Raw genomic sequence first — 16,030 nt, 5'->3', positions numbered from 1 at the left:
ATACTTGCAGTCACTGTGGTAAGATAGGTCATACTTCAAACAAATGTTAGAGTAATGGGAAGGAAAAATTCAATGCAAAATGCTACAATTGCAATTAGCATGGTCATAAGGCTAATGAATGCAAAGAAAAACAGAGATTTTAAGGCACATGTCACAAATGTAAGAAATATGAACAGAAGTCATCAGAATGCAAAACCAAGATATTGAATCTAGTAGAATAGATTATGAAAGCTATATTTAGTTGGGACTACAACACCTATCGTAGATGTCCTTATTGTGGAGAATTTGGACATGTTGGAATGAATTGTGTAAAACATCATTTGAGGAAAAGAGATACTACTAAAAGATATTTCATTTGTATTGAACTTGGTCATCTTTCCAAGAATTGCATGAATACTAAAAGAATTGAAGATGAAAAGAAGGCAAAGGCTGATAACATTAGAAAACAAATAGGACAACAATGGGTTCCAAAGTCTACCAGGAATGCAAATCCAAGTGATGATGAACAAGTCACTCAAGAATTGAGTGACTCCACCATTTCTACTTAATTTCTCAAAGGAGTGCTGGAATTGTGATACTAAATGAGACATCATATATCAATTCTAGTTAGTAGGACAAAAGATCCAAACTAGCATTCAAGATGCAAAAGGGATCACCAAGTAACAAATGAAAGTTATGACTAAGCAAGGTTAGGTTATTATCTTATCAAGAAAGGATGGATTATAGACTCTACTGAGCAAGGTTGGGAGTAATTAAGATGCATATGGTTACTGAGTCACAAAGACTTCACCAAGTGTTCAATAAAAGAAAGTGGATGATAGTCTGTCAATTTGATCTAACATTTGTACCAAGCATTTATGACAAAATTTGATAAAAGGAATGAGATCAAAGTCATTTTTACTGTGAAATTTCAAGAGCTATTGTGCAGTGAAAACTTCAAGAGCTATTGTGTAGTGAAAACTTCAAGAGAATTCAAGTGATTTGAGCAAATTATTACCAAATTTTTTGAATTCTCTCAAATCCCACTAAGTGAAGATGACATCCAATAGCAGCAAGGAAAAGTGAGGTTTAGATATGCTAGTTTGTGGTGTAGAATGGAAGGCACAAAACTTCAAGCTTACTCTTGTAATTGCTAAAACCCTAGACCCAAGTGGAGCACAGTCTCAAATCCATTCCAAGGTACTACTAATCAACAACATTTTTTCTCATTTTAAATGTACAATTCAAGAAATTGGAATACTAGAAATTGATGAATGTTTAAAAGAGTTATGTGTGAATGGCATTTTGAAACTCAAATATCAACATCTCAAGGCTAAAGGATTAACACATATTCCTTACATGCTCCATAAATTCCAAGTGAAATGGATTAGGTTTATTATTAGCCAGATGTACAATGGATACCTATAGGTGGAGCAACCAATCTTGATCATGAAGAAGATGATTCATAGGATCACCAATCTCCCCATGTTGGCAAAATCTAAGATGACCAAGACCCTAGGTCAAGCTGAATTGGAGAAGAAAACCCTAGTAGAATGGGATGGAAGAGGTATGAAAATAAGCAACATAACTAATATGGAATTCAAGTTTAGCATCCATATCATTGCACACAAGATCTATAGTTCAAGTAGGTTGAATAGTGTGTCATGTGAGGCAATAGACTTGGCATACAAGATAGTTAGGAACAACCTTTCTTTTGACCTTGTTGAGCTACTATTGAAATAATTCAACAAGAACATGGAGAGTAGCAGAACATCAAAGAAAAATCCATATAAATTTGGCTCTCTATTGACATGCTTATTCTTTTATGTTCAGAATTTTTTTCCTTCAAAAGGCACTATTGTATGGAGAAAAGAGCTTGTACTCTATCAAATTAATGAGTACTTTGCTAAGATGGGTGAAAATTATAATAGTATTATGTATAATTATTTTGATGCATTCAAGGAGAAAATGAATAATAGATTATGTATCACCAAGAAACTAGTTGAGGATTAAAAGGATGATATATGTTTTTATGGTAGATAGTGATAATGTATACATTTAGGCAGTTAGGCCTAGAATTGTATGGGTAAAACCTCTTGGATATGAGGTTAATAATGATGAAACCAAGATTAATGAACTAGTTGACCCCAAGGATACATATTTTGGTACATATGATGAAGCCAAGTTCAAGATAGAACTAGAGATCAAAATCCCTTAGGCAATTAATAAAGTCAAGAAAAGGATTGCCAAGTTAAAAACAAGTTCAACTCTTTTTTAACCGAGGGAAAAGGTGATGATGAAGAAGTAGAGGATAAGGAAAAATTAGAGGAGGAAGAACTGCTAGAGAAAAAGGGCAAGGTAATCATTACCAAGCCTACTAAGCCATCCACTGTAGTGTTCACTATGAGATCCTCCAAGAAGAAATCAAACAAGGAGAGAGAAGACATAATATTCAAGAAACCTCCACCCATCTTCTAGGATAGATTGAAGGATTTGCAGTCAAGGGCTGACATAACCAACTTCAAGGCGTTGAAGTATGAGATCAAGACTGAAGAAGAACAGAAGTAGATTGAAGATCTGGTGATGGATAAAATGGGTAAGTGGAAATACTCACCTGATCAGCTTACACTTCATATTCCTAGTGTTTTGATGGAGAAGATGATGTGAAGATGGGAATTTTCAAAGAAAACTACTAAAGATATATATGATAAAACCCTAAGGCAGCTTATGCCAAGCCTAACTAACAAGGAGGTGAAGGAATCTAGGAAGAAGAATGAAGAAAAACTAACCTTGAAATTCAACACTTGCCTTGTATTGATGAAATACATAGAGAATTATGTGAAGAATACAACAAATACATGGAAGAAAGTATATATTCTTCATAAACCAAGTGATTTTCTAGTCATCATAAGTGAAAAAGATGATGATGATGATGATGATGAAGAATAAGATGAAGAGGAAAATGATGAAGAGACAACACATTTTGATAACACTAATAATGAAGAGGAACAGAAGCAAGAGGCTACTAGGGAAGAAACTCAAGATATAGAGGAAACTAACCTAGTTAAGATTGCTATAATTGTTATGGCCTCACTTCCTCATTCTTCAAGAAAAGTATTGATGACATCAAGCACAAAGATAGCCTCTATAGGATCGATTGTGTCCAGCACTCCAAGCACAACCATCTAATCAATCTTTGCACCAATTCAGCTCAGCACATCATTGAATGAAGTCTCAACTACTTCATCTATTGAGCTACAAACTCATCCATCTTCAACAATTTTGGATACATCAATTTTGGCTTTAACAAGTACTTCTACTAGCATTTCTACAATAAGTGCAATATCAATTTTTTCTGCAAGCCCCACTATTTCTACTATTATTTCCATTCAAAGTACACAAGAAATAAGTGCAAGGAAAGCTAAGACCAAGCCTCAAATGAGCACAATTTTCTGGAGAAAAGGTAAAGAAAAGGTGGAGGATGTTGATCTTGATGAGGAAATTGTGATTTCAAATTGGGATATTTCAAAACTTACTCCTAATCAAATGTAAACCCCATAGAGAATTACGCCAAAAGAAAGCCATGTAGCAGAGCCTAAGAGAAGAAATAGTAAAGAATTTAAAATCATTGAGGATGCCAAGAATATTTTGGTAGAGGCTATAGGTATAGAGATTGATTCTTGTTAGTCATTTTTGTTTTAGTTGGCAGAAGCAATCCAGAAGTATAATGAAGGTCTAGACGGACAAGATAAATTATTACAGAAAGTAGAGAAAAAGTTTGAAAATAAAGTGTTAGGGAACATTTCTCGACAAATTTCCATTTACTAAGTAGAATTATCTAATATTTTGGGTTCTCTAGAAAATTATTATACAAATGTAACTTTAGTTTTTGGTAAACAATGTGATATTCCAAGCTTTACTACAAAAATAAAGAAGAAATTATCCAAGATTGATGAAGATCTCAAAGCAAGTGCTCAGCAATTATAGCTTGACCTGAGTTCAAGCTCTTCCCATTTCAAGAAAATTAGATTTTTGACAGATATACATGTAGAATTGCTTAAAGAAGAAGCAAGAATTAGGTCTACATTGGTAGATATTCAAAATATGATACTACCTAACATGGATGCACTATAGAAGCATATTGCTTATTCAAAAACTCTCATCCATGATAATATTTTCTCTATTGTAGACCATATGATTGAACTTTTAGTAGAAGAGAAGGTGGCATTGCACAAATGCAAGGTCTTGCAAGAGAACTGGGACAAGGCTTGGACAATCATATTGAATGTACACTCATATTTCTTGTCTCATTTTGGCATTAATATGTAAATATATATATATATATATATATATATATATATATATATATATATATATATATATATATATATATATATAGCATAATTCTTTGGTTGTAATGTCAAAAAGGGGGAGAAGTTATAAGAAGATAAAAAGGGGGAGAAGGTATAAGATTATATATCTTATGAGGAGAAAGATGTAAAAAGATAGGGGGAGAAAATTGTAAGAAAGTATGGAGAAACATATATTGTTTGTATAGTATACTATATATTATCTTTGAAGGAATCATTACTATGTATAGAAATGTATCCTTTACAAAATCAATTTTGAAAAAACTCAAAATCAGTATACTCTATTGAGCTAGAGATATAAGGTGATGGATAATTTAGTTTTGATTGATAAGTGTTTTGTCACTAATACCAAAGGGGAAGATTGTTGACATTCCAGTCATGTTTTTTATTAGTAACATACACTTATTCGGATTGTGAGTTTAAACTGAGCATAATGTATAGTTAACAATGTTTACCAAGCATTTCAGTTGCTACCGAGTCCTATAGACATATTTCAATTTGAACTAAATAGTTACAATAGAATTGAAGATCAGTAGTGTAAGTTGAGTATTATAGTGTATGCCAAGTTTACCAGTGTAAACTAAGCTATGCAACATTTATCATGTTTTTAGTTGATGTGATGTGAGTCCAATGTTGACTGAGCTACTCAGTGTTAACCAATAGACTTAGTTTATACCAAGCTCAAGGTGACAATCTTTACTGAGCTATACAGTGTGAACTAAGTGATTTATTTTATATGCTAAGTTTCACAATATTCCCTGATTCACCAGTGTAGACCAAGTTCAAGACTACTTGGAAGTGATCAGTATGGACTAAGCTTCTACTTCTACCAAGTGCATGATGATGCAAAGTAGTGATAGTGGATTCTGAGTATCATAACCTCACTGAGTTAATCTTCTGATCATGAGTTTCTACATTTGAACCAACTTTGTAATATCTATGAAAACTTGTATTGTGGCCGAATTTGTAATTATGTAATTGGATTGATATATACATGTAATGTATTTGTATGATATCTAATGAATGTATGGAATCAAAAATGAAGTAATGTAATCATTATAAAAGAGTAGAAGTGAAAATTACAAAGGCTACAATGGTATAAGGAGCAACAAACTTTCATCTATCATAGTAAGGTGATTTGTACACTCAGAGAAATATCATTCAACAAACCAAGTTGTAGATCAGAGATCAGCTACTACTTCATCATAATAGGTGGATTAGTCAAATCCTTTAACAAGGTAGACCTAATAGTCTTATGTAAATCTCTTTTTCTGAGTGCATACTTTATTGTCTATGTGTAAATCCTTTCACAAGGTGGACCTAGCAGTCCTTATTGCTACTAATAGGGTAGATCATCAAAAGTGATCAATGTAAGCCTTGATCAGCCAACTTTATACTGCAGTACTAAAGCTTGTGGGTATCATCCCCACCCCAGTTTTACTTTCTATTTGGAAGGTTTTTGGGTCACCAAATCTATGTGTCAAAGTGTTATGTATTCTTTCATGTTTTCTAAGTTTCTCATGCATGAAGTTAGATTAGAATTCATATAAAGGATTAATTGCTATTTGGGATAAAAGTTTTAGAAGTTACTGATTCACCCCTCCCCTCTTAGTAACTTATCTTGTCGTAATATTTCCAACACTATAATCTTGTCCATGGTACATCTTTCACTACTTATAGTATCAATAATTGATAAGAATGGAAATCTCTTAAGTACATGAAGAAAATGTGATTAATCAAAGATTGAAATTTGAATACACCATTCTTGGTTCTCTTAATCTTCTCTAAGTTTTCAATAAGTTGTACTCTCAAAATTTCACTGAAATTCACTTTTTCTTTCTCAACACATATCTTATAATTTGCATAAATAAATCCTACTGATAACTCATCATTCTTAGAACTTGCACATAAAGAGTATGTAATGATTCTTCTCAAGAATCTTACATCATGTTGTTGGATGGTGTTGATCACCATTGCTTTACCATTGTAAAATGCCTTAATGTAATTTTCAAACTTCTTCTTAACAAGTTTCTCACCAATAGGTACACTACCTTGTTTTCTAAGACCAGTGACCTCATGAACAAGGTTGACAGAGATGTCAACTAAATCATCTCCCATCCAAATCTTTCCATTATGGATTCTTCATAATATAAATTATATCAATTCCTCAGTATAAACTTAATTGTAGAAATGATATTTGACTAAGTCTAAGTCTTTTAGATGCTCATACTAGGCCTAATAGACATATCATTGTTGAAAAAAAATTCCATGTCTCTATTCATAAACTCACTTCCAATAGTTTCAAACTTACTACATAGATAGCTTCCTACATCTTCCAATGTTATTGTGTTTTTTGAAATAATTGATAAGGCCAAATTAGGGTTTTCATCTAAGGGTTTCATAGGAACAACCTTCAATTTGGATCTCTTAATATTCTCAAAATTTTGAAAAAACTGACATATCCATGATTACATTGAAAATAAATTTGTCGAAGAATTTCTATGAAGATGATAAAATATCTTTTTCAGAGTAGAGTTTAGCTTGAAATCAATTTTCCAAACTACTTCTAGGTTCTCTTAGCTTTTGATATGATCACAATGTAGAAATAATAAAGTTTGTACTCCTTTTATTCATCTGGAACTTGCATTAATTGCATACTTTGCTCAATTGAAAAAGTTGTTTATTTCACTCTGAAATCAAATATCTACACAAGATGAACTATCTAATCTTTGAATGCTATCTGAGGTTCACCATAGCTTCCTTTCATCATGACAATGTCCACAAAACTTTTCTTCAAAAAATTTGTTGTAGAAACATAGATTTCATCTTTTGTTGCAAAGCAAAATATCTTTGTTATGACATTATCTCTTATTTCCTTTGTAACTTGTTCTAATAAGCTCCAAATTGCAAGAAAGCCTAATTATAGTCCAAACTCATCAAGATACATCTTTCCTTAGCCTTGCTATGAGTGACTTGATCTCTAAATGAGGTTTCCAATTCTAGTGTTGTGAACAAGCTTAATTCAACTTGGTTGAATCAAACTCGATTATTGACTTCAATTTTCCTATCTTACCATCATCTAACTTTTCTTCTAAGATGCCTAACCCTTTCACAAATGCCTCATTGAGTTCTTCTCAAAGTTTAGTAACTATATTTTTTTGTTCTTCATTTCTTTTCTTAGTTCTAGAGTTATTCTCATGATTCCTTTAGTCATTTTTGAAGTTCCTTCAATTGTTGCTTCTATTTCCAAAGTTTCTTCCAATATTGTTTCTATCCATTATGAAATATTTTTTTGTATGTCTGTAGTTGTTGGATAACTAACATACTAGGGTTTTTCTTCTAGGATTCTACTGATCAATAGGTGCTTGACAATTCTAGGTAATGTTTCCAAAGTTGTTACACTTAAAATACATGATCTATTTTCTTTCTTAATAAGGTGTACTTTATCTTGATGTTCTTTCATTAGATCTTCTTCTATCTATAGGTTAGTGTTTCTAGACATTCTACTATTTCTTCTATAATTTTCATATTTAGGTTTCCTATAATCAATTGCATTATGACCAATACCATGACAAATATGATAGTAAAATTTCATAACATGATTAATTTTAGTTTGTAGAATCTCTTTTCATATGACCTATTTCATTACATGAAAAACATTTACCCCTAAATTCGTACTTAATTTCCTTAGGATATTCCACTTGCTTAGGTTCATCCAATTTCATAATTTCCTTCTCAACTTCTTTGGATTTATAAAAAGGTTGACTGGATTCAATCTTATCATCAAATTTATCTTTCTCTTTTGGATTTTATTTACTTTTAGGTTTTTTTGTAGACATGTTAAATAAATAACCAATACCAGTCTTATCATAGGTAGGTCTTTGTATTGACATAGAGCCATAAAGATTTTCTTTGCTGGTGTAAATCTTTTCAAGCTATTGCTTGCATTGAATTAGTTCACTTTTCACAATAGTGTTGTACTTATGAATTTCTTCATGATCTTCTTTGAATGTTGCAAATTCAAATTTTTTCTTCACTAGACTCACTCTAAGATCTATATTTTTAGTCTTCAAATTAGATTCAATTTTTCTAGGATAATTTCTCAAACTCAACTTTAAATTGGTAATCTTCGATTCATGCTTCAAGATCTTGTACTCTATCTTCAATTTTGAATAATTATCATCATCAGTAGATTCAATAGATTCGGGCTTGGATTTGAGATGTTCAATCTTGTCATTCAATTTTCCAATGTATACTTTGGAGTCTTCATATCTATATTTTAGATTATCTCTTTCATCAATAAGGAGATCATTTTAAGTATTGTTAGAAATAGGGAATACTAAGAGTGGGGGAGAGATGAATTAGTATTCTACAAACTTTTGTCACCAAATAGATATTATTAATTACTTTATAGCATGCATAAGAAAGAAAACAAGTAATGAAAACAAAAATAATAACCATGCATAAAGAGAACTCATAACACCATTTTTTTAACTAGGAAAACCTCGGCTAAGGGAAAACCCCAATGGGGATGATATCCACTAGATAATCTACTAATACATATGTTCCTTGTTAGAGTATGGACCATATTAGGAGTCAATAAGAAAATTTAGTAGAGAGTCCCTATTAGAAGACTTTGAATCCCTGTTGGGAGATTCCAATGCTGTTATGAGTTGTAGTATAGTAGATGCAAGAAGAGCTCATTGCCCAAACATGCATTTCCATTTACAATAATAGCTCACTTTCTAAACAAATAATTAGTCCTTAGGTATATAGGTGTTGTAACCTATTTCTTGACTAATTTTAGACCTCAGCTTGATCTCAGATAACAACATCAGGTTCAAAAAAACTTTGCATATATCGCTTCACAAAAAGTTTGCATATCACTTATCAGAATACAATTGTACACTTCTTTTCACAAGATGTCGTTTGCATAAATACCATGCCTTTACACAAATTACTACTAGTTCAACTAAGAGCATAATATACTTTTCTAGCTTAGAGTAAACATCTAGGATGTAAGCCCTAATTGGCTAAGTAATGATTTTGTAAATAAAATAATTCCTTTACCTTTAATTTTGATGTTCTAGTTCACTAGTACAATGTGAATATCTCTTTTCTATACTATCCATACTGATGTGTGAGGTTACACACATCATCATCAACATATATACTATCTCCATCTAACTTCTCTAGTCATAATATGATGTAAAAAATATTTTACATATAAAATAATGTACTATTGTAAACCAATTTCATACTTAGACAATTTTCTAAGTACCAAAAGCTAAATATCTTTATTTTTGAGGTTTATGACAAGTATGTACATCATTTGTTTCCATTAACAACAACAATTACATCACTCCATATAGCCAATTATCAACAAGTATTTCCTTTACTTTTATTGCATCTCCTTCAATGCCATTTTATAAGAAAATAAATCCTCTTAGTTTACCTAATGATATGTGAAATATGCATTTCTTTCGATTTAGTCCTAGGTGAAATTGTTCCATCCTATGAAATATATTTATTGGGTTCTCTATGTAGGTATTCCTTACTATTGGTTTGGTGAGTGTTGCATCTACATAGTCTTTCATACTCTTATGCATTATATCATGGCAAATTATCATCATTTCTCTTTGGTATATTTCTCCTATATTTTAAGCCTAAATGGAATTACAATCTTGTAGAATGTGCCCCATGTACATGTGAGTTTAGTCTTATCTTGGTCTTTAGGAACACTTTTGATTTGATTTTTAAGGCCCCTTCCCTAGTACCTTATTACAAACCCTAAATGTAATGGAAATGATTAGGATTTAGAAAGAACAAGAAAACTAGATGACATATTTTTGTTTCTTGTGAAAGGGATGTGAATTATATGTATAGTTTTCCTTGCATCTTATGATAAAATGAGGATAGGGAGGTTTTAGAATTTATGTATGTCATGAGCGATAATTTAATTATCAATAATGTACTACAAGATGTTTCTTGAGATGGATATAGATTTTAGTTATTTCTAGGTTAAATAACTTGTTTAGTTGCATTAGGTTGATGAGTTAAGATCATATGGAATAAAGGTTCAAAATGTCATAACCTAGAAACTAGGTTAATGGATTCATGGTATTTTATGTTCTATTAAGATAATTGAATTAGATGGTTATTAAGGAAAGACAAATTAACTCCCACCCTTATGATATTACTAATAGTCATAGATGAAAAATGTTATCAAGATTGGATAAGGGTATACACGGTAGAACTTGATATGACATAATGCAATAAGCCAATTATTGTGCAAGTAGTATTAGGTGGATATGTTGACATTAACAAGGATAGATTTTATGGCCCAATAAAATGTAATAAATTTATTCTATGATTGATTTTGAAAACTATAAAACTATGCAAACATCCATATTAGATAACATAATTGATGCACCCTATTATGTGTTTTATCTCATAATGATAACATGAGACTGCTGGTAATAAAACTATATTGAATTAAAGGATACTAGTTGTAATATTTACATTTTGGTGATTTTGACTTAAGATATGTATTCAAAACTAATTTTCATGTTGGTTGACTTAACAATATAGATTCAAAATTTCACTACCATGATAGAAGATGGAATATAATGTGATTCAAAATATTAAATTGATCGTGATAGGGAAAGACTAATGTTGATATGTAAATTTTGATATCTTAATGTTTTTGTTGGTGTAAATAAGTATTTACTTATTACGCTTACTTAAGTTTACTTAGGTTAATGCATTATTTAATTATTCTACATTATTTTATTATTATTTTAGGTGAGAGACTTAGGAGTTTGTGTACTCTTATTGAGTTATGCAACTCTAATTATGCACATGGTATCTACAATATAGGAGTATGCATCATTCACTAAGTTGTCATGTTGACAACACAGTTATCTGCATTCCTCATTTAGCACATGTTGTCTACACCACTAATTTGTGTGCTACACCATTGTAGGCTTATCCTTACATCATCACACTTAATCTCATGCTCAATGGAGGATAACCCATATCTAGTGGACATGTGCCTAATTGTATGAAATATCATGATGCTAACTTCTATGCATTCTAGAAGCTCTCCTGAGGCCTTTACATACACGCACTCCTATTGTAATCTCAAGTTGGCTAAGCTATCATATTGAATGAATATCATCATTCTGATCATACTCTCTCTATCTTGGTCTACTGTGTGCTTGTATTGATTTCTTTATTTCTTGTGTGAATTCTGTCCTAAGCCAAATTCTTACAATTTTGAATGCCTTTCATATGAAAATGATTAGAAAAAAGAAAGGTTAATTATGGAAATTTGAATAAGTTGATTTTGAAAAGTTAGAATTGTCATGTATTTATACATGTGCATCTTATATTATTTTTCATTGAGCTACCGATGTACGTGTTTAGTGTGTGGGAAATTAAACCATGGAATTTTATTGGGGAAACAAGGTTCAAACTCATGTAAACATATTTTAGCCAAGGCGAATCTTTGGAAGATTCAAAAGTCCCATTGTGATGTGCTTATTTCATAAATGTAAGCTTGCATGTGTTTGGTAAGGTTAATCTCATAAATACATTAGGGACATGTCATGGTAAGGTGTAATGTGTTTTAAATGTGTCATTTGACACTTGTAAATTGTGTATGTGTTAATGACATGTCACCTAGGGTTTTGGTCATGGCAACACTTAATCTTAAAATAAATGCCCTTCAAAAGATTTAATCAAATCCACTTGGAGAAAGGATAGGATGGGGTATCATCCAGGGGAATTTTGATTTCAAACTTTAGAAGGATTTTAGAGGGAAAATGGGTGGTCCCAAAGTGCCTTTTTTGTGAAAATAAACTACCCATATGTTAGCATAACTTGTTAGGGGACTAAATTTGACCATTTTAGTACTTAGCTAACCTAGGGGACCCTTTAATCAATCCATTCTTCCACCAATTCGAAATTGGAGTTGTCACATGACTTTAACCTTTTATTCACACTTGGTCAAGGTCCCATCTTTATAAGTGACAATAGTGAAAGAGAAAGTGGGTTTCATGTTTTTCCAAAAATGGAGATAGTGGGGTTGGAGGTCTTTTTAAGAGAGTTTGGACAAACTAGTGCATGGTCACCCACTCTCTAACTCTAGAGACACTTAGAGTTTGGAAGCCTAGAGGGATATCTTCTACAACCTTTCATTTCCATTTTGCAAAGGAATTCAAGGTTGGTGTTTCTTTCCATGTAGTTAATTTCATCCATTTTGAAGTTGAATCTAGGCAATGTATTCATGTGAATGTAGGTAGTGAGAATGCCGTTGTAAGGAAAATGTGTGGTATCATCTAGTATCATGTTGTGTTGTGTTGTGATGAGCATGAAGTTCAGAATTTCATTGTTTTTCTTGCTTTTGATTTTCTATGATTTTGTGCATGAGTGTTGTTATGGGTGTGAGGGCTTCACTCACCCTTTGGGAAGGGAAGAGAAGTTCAAGGTGAAGGGATTAGTTGGGCTTGAAAATATATTTGATAACCTTGGAGTATGGGCTCCATTGTATGCCATATTCATTTATATCTTGTTGGGGTTGATAAGGGAAGTTTGGTGTAGAAAGGAAGTTTATTGAGTATGGGCTCCAAGGAAGCTACAACTAATGGTAGAGTGTTTGGACGAGGATTGTGAAAACCTTGAAAGGGCATATAATTTTCTGATTTGTGAAAGCCCCAAAAGGGCATGAAATATGTTCATTGTAGATATTGTTTGATATGGAAAGTCTCTATTTGAAAAGCACACCTTCACCCTATATTCAAGGGTCTATTGGTGAACCATTGTAAAATACCCTTTGGATGGAATTGTTCAACTGTTTTAATATGATGTATATGCATTGGTAAGATTGGAATGAAACCTAGTTTGAACTTTATTTCTCCATCTTGGTGGGCGGCCTCTTTGGAGGCCTAGGATGGGAGGTGAGCCTCCATGGTTCTTGTTGTTTTCTTGTGATGTATTTGTAGGTTTTATGAACAAGTTCAGTATCACCCATGTATTGGTGAAGCAAGGAAGAGATATGCCTTTGAGTAATGTGAGTGAAATAATGAACCCTCCTTCATGCCTTTTATATTGTGGTGCAATTACAAAACTTTCATGATTGTTTGGGTAATATGTGTTTATGTATATTATTATGAAGAATGGAACCATGGAAGAAACATAGAAAATTTAGGTATTCTCATAAGTATTTGCATTGTAAGTGCACAGTTCCATAATAGATCAAGATAATCACACTATTATTCCTCTCTCAAGGGTACTATGTTCATTTTTTAGAACTATCTATTCCATCATGAAAAATACACTAGAATTCTCAACCTAAGAATGTAGGACTTGAAATTGGTCAGCACGATATGTGTACTAAGTTCCTTAAAGAGTCTCAACACCTATATTGAAGGAAATTAAAATGTATGAAAGGAATCAATACTATTGATACATAACAATAAACACACTTAAACTAACAATAGATAACTATAATAACTTCAGAAAAGGAATTCTAAACTGGTTAACAATTCAAACATCCACTATGATCATTTTCCACAAGTGTTGTAGGAACTTTCATAGTAACTATGTTGTAGGATCAATATAGTAAATCTATCTTAAAACAAGGGATTGCATGAAATGAATCTACTCTACCTAAATATATTCCACCCCCCAAGTGGGCCCCCTTGGTTGGCTTCAAATAACTAAGAAAACAACATGTATTCCAAAATCACTCTCTCATTAGAATTCTTCTTTGATTACATGACTAGATAATTCATGAAGAATAGAAAAGAGAAACTTCCAAATATTAAACTAGTAATGTTCTATTAAGTTTTTATCTCCCTCCTTTTCAAGAAGACCCCTACTTCCTTATATATAGAGGATTGAATACTTATTACAAACATAATATAAAAGCTATGAACAATCATCGCTAGAAAAAAAGGCAAAATGTCAACCTTGACATAAAACATTGATTAAGCAATAGAATAGAAGCTCACATGAAATATAGCAAGTCGGGTCTTCTTGGTTTTTCTAAACAATTACTCTCCTTGTAGATGTGGCATATGATTTAGAATTGACCTATGCTTCTTTTGCCATGAATGGTCTTCATTAATTCCTCCTTTAATATGGTAATCACCACTCTTCACATCACTTCCCTAAAAATTAAAAACATTCAGAACATATGCACAACAACATTTCTACTTTTATTCAAATATTAGAACATAGCCTAAAATATTTATATAAATACTACATGTTATGTATAACATTAAGCAAGGTATATCTTATCCACTATCCATAAGTTTAATAGGTTCCACCCATACTCGGCATAAGTTCACAAGATATTTAAAACAAATATGTTGGAAATGTTTTTCACAAGGGTCAAAGAGTAAGTTCAAACTATATAATAAAACTATATCGAATTTCAGACATTAATATGCCTCATCATCTGCCCCCCACTTTGGAAATGCTTGTCCTAAAGCATTGTAATTCTTTTCCATGGCTCTAAAATCTCCCATGGTAGTCTTCCCCTATTTCCCACTTCTAAAGGTGTAGAAATATCCTTTGCATTGTCTCCAATGCTCACCTAAGTGTTCTTCAACCAATGGGTCTAACTTGGCAACATTATGTTCATATAGAGGCCCGAGAAGGGTAGGAGGCTGAAAAGTTAGTGGCATCTATAGCTCTTTTCTAATTTTCCTTGCCAATTGCATATATTTAGGCACTCTATTAACTGCTACCTTAAAATTGATAGGGTTGTGTGGTTTATCCTTTTTGAAAGGTTCTAGTAGTTGACTCCATCTATTTCTAAGCCATGTAATTTCCCTCTACTATGTGAAAGTTGGAAGTGTTTGGTATTCTTTGTAAACCTTTTCCCTTTATTCAAACACTTTCTCCCTAATTTTTGGTTTTGGTCTCCAATAGGTTAATCTAAACCAATCTATCAAAAGGTTATAAGGCTTATGGGATTCAGCCTAGAGTGGTAATGGTTCAAAATTTTCAAGATCTCTATAAGTATCCAACTACTTCTCATAATTTGTTTCATTGTACATCCATGACATTAAAGCTCTAAGGTGAACATCCCCTATATAAAGTAGAGGATTCCACTCTGTCTCATGTGGAATTATAAAATTATGCAAATAAAACTCACACAAAAAATTCTTTTTCCATAAAGGCAAGGTCTAATGCACTTTATAAAAATCTTGAGCACTTTTAAATTCACAACCAATATCTCTCATTGTCATCATCAACTAAAATAACAAAAACTATTCCTTCAAAAAAATAGCATACACCCTTGGGGGTGGTCTACAGGCCATTACCTGATCAACTAGATTTAAAGCTTTATTCATCCGTTGTTTCTATTTTTAAAGTTGTTTCTTCAATGATTCAATTTCCTCATCTCTATCAAATATTTCCTTCTGCATTTGGTTTCTTTCTTGCCTTCACAAGGGCTTTTGAAAAATAAAATGATTGTATAGACCAAACAATATAAATTGAATTGTAGATAATGGAAATTCTTGAGCCTTAGATTTCATCTTTTGTTGTTTGGCAACTTGCTAGAAATATTGAGTGTGCCAAGAAGATTTATAAGGTATAAGAGAAGCATTAGAATATTCAGGGACTAGTAGCATGGTAGGTTTGTAATGCCTCATCGAGGGATCCAA

Source organism: Cupressus sempervirens, chromosome 8 (genome assembly GCF_028749045.1).
Source record: "Cupressus sempervirens isolate cs-2001-9-10 chromosome 8, ASM2874904v1, whole genome shotgun sequence".
Taxonomy (NCBI): Eukaryota; Viridiplantae; Streptophyta; class Pinopsida; order Cupressales; family Cupressaceae; genus Cupressus; species Cupressus sempervirens.
The sequence above is the reverse complement of the archived record's forward strand: the minus strand, read 5'-3'. Positions refer to the sequence as shown.